The sequence below is a fragment of the Sinohyriopsis cumingii genome, chromosome 16 (genome assembly GCF_028554795.1).
Source record: "Sinohyriopsis cumingii isolate HCF-2022 chromosome 16, ASM2855479v2, whole genome shotgun sequence".
Classification (NCBI taxonomy): domain Eukaryota; kingdom Metazoa; phylum Mollusca; class Bivalvia; order Unionida; family Unionidae; genus Sinohyriopsis; species Sinohyriopsis cumingii.
In genome coordinates this window covers 18,602,465-18,604,877 of record NC_142976.1, presented here as the reverse complement: position 1 = coordinate 18,604,877, position 2,413 = coordinate 18,602,465, and positions in this window count along the sequence as shown.

Sequence of the window (2,413 nt, the reverse complement as noted above, 5' to 3'; positions counted from 1 at the left end):
ATTCAACTGGTGTCTTTTACTTGCAACACATGAAAGGTGCAACATCTAAGCCAGTATGACAGAGATTTTCTTCTTCTTTCTCTCTTAACTATTTCAAAGAAAATAAAAACCGTGTGATAAACAGAATCTCAGATGAATAATGATACAAGATTTAATCTGATACTCACTGAATAAGATCTAGCCAAGACCCACAAAAGCTGGATTTTATATACCTGTTTTATAATTTAACAAGAATTCATTACCCTTTTGAGACTTTTTATATCTGCCATAGTAATACTGCATGTTAGATGACGGCAAATACAAAGCAGTAGCAGCAGCCCATTCTAAATTAAAGTCGAAAAGAATCCATTACAATTGTCTGTCACTGATCTCAGTTTTTTTATGTGTCATGTATAGTCATCTTGTGAAGATAAAAACATCATGCACCAACCACTATGCTGCCACAAATTTTTTAATAGTTACCCTTTTGTACATGCACAGTTATTAATCAATAACTACATATTAATTTCCATCACATGCACATAATTGAGATGTTGGACATGTGGGGATTTAGTTAAGAAAGTAGCCTGTACAAATTTTTTTAACTCGTTTTTCCAGCTTCGGTAAATGCAAGACACAGTCTGTACTGATTTCATCTATAGTCATAGTGTCTTCAGCTGGTATAATCTTAAGGCATAACTTTTCATGTTTCAATACAATTCCCTAACTCTGTAGCAACTGGTGTCATTTTAGGATGTGAGAACAAGTACGCATTTCACATATGTGTCTAAGTCCTTATGTTCCTGATTCAAGCATATCTGAGAATCTTGAATAATTTTTTTATTAAAATCAAACCCCAGACTGGAGGGGGGAGTGTCACTGACATCATTTTTAAATTTGAACACATGCCCAACTTTCTTCTGCCCAGTTGGTAAGGTCATAGTCAATAAAAAATTAAAATGGATTTGTATCAAGCAGGGTGACAGGTGAGACAATTACTTGATTGATTTGAATCATGTATTATTATTTCCTCCAAGTAAATGCATTAAATAAATCAGCAATGTACCCAAGTATGATAGGTGTGATATCAAATATTTCTGTTACATGCCAAATTAAATCATCAGTCAGGTGAAAAGCAGTTTTGCCAGATACATCAACTTTTATTATTTCAGTCATGTGCATGATGTATCAATTTGATTTTGTCCTGTTACAAATATCGTACCAATTGCAGTTTCCTAGGTGTATCACTTTGACAAAGGTCACAACATACAAATTCAGCAGCCTCATATGGACTGTGCAATAATCATTCAAACATTGGTTTCTGCAGCCACTCTCCAGTGTTAGATTTCCTTTCAGGTTCTTCTCGAGTATTTTGGAAAGAAAAAGTCATTGTTTTTCTAAAATGTAATTGATTCAGCTTTAAGGTCACCAGTCCCAGAATGAGCAATCTCTAGAACATACTCTGAAGTGAAAACATATTTTCTTTATTCTCCAAACAGTTCATGGCTCTTGACTTGGATATACAAAATCAAACATTTTATACAGTGTATGGTTTCTTACTTGATGACCCATGGATTAAAAGCCACACTGACTAGCATATATACAAATGCAAAGTCAAGCATAAATAAAATTCCAGTATTGGATTCATGCTTGAAAGACAAATAATTTCTCATATCCTAAAGGATTTTTCTAAACTTGTCAACTTTTTATTAAATAATCTCTCAACATTTTACTGATACTGACAAAAATAGTAGGTTTATACTAACCAAATATTGCAAACAGTATTCACTATAGAAGCAAATGAAATCAGTGATGAAAACATAAAAAACTGATGTGCTGCACTTACAATATTTTTTAAGTTACATTAAAAATAATATCATTGTCTTTCAGTTTTGGTGACTGTTGAACAGATCTTAACAACAGAAGCATGTCAATAAAACCTGAATGCATTTCACAGGAATAAAAGAGACATGTAACTACTTTTTACTGGATTGTCCTTACCACTTGTTCAAAATAAATTTAATTTCCGCAGCTTCCATTTGACACACCGCTTCGGTGGCCTAGTGGTTAGAGTGTCCACCTCAGAAGCAGGAGGTCGTGGGTTTGAACAACAGCCAAGTAATACCAAAGATTCACAAAACTGCCTCGCTAGGCGTTCAGCATTAAGAAGTTAGTGTTAGGACTGGTTGGCCTGGTGTCAGGATAATGTGACTGGATGGAACATCATGCTACATGTCTGCGGCATGATGCCCCAGTGCTAGACATCACAATAAACTGCCACACTGCAGACATCGTAGCAATATGACTGAAAAATTGTTACAGCTACATTAAAAACCAAATCACAACACTGATTTTTTATTATACCACCTTATCTCATCAGCCAATCAAATCACTTTTCCAGATTTTGCCTAATGACACACAATGAAATAATGTA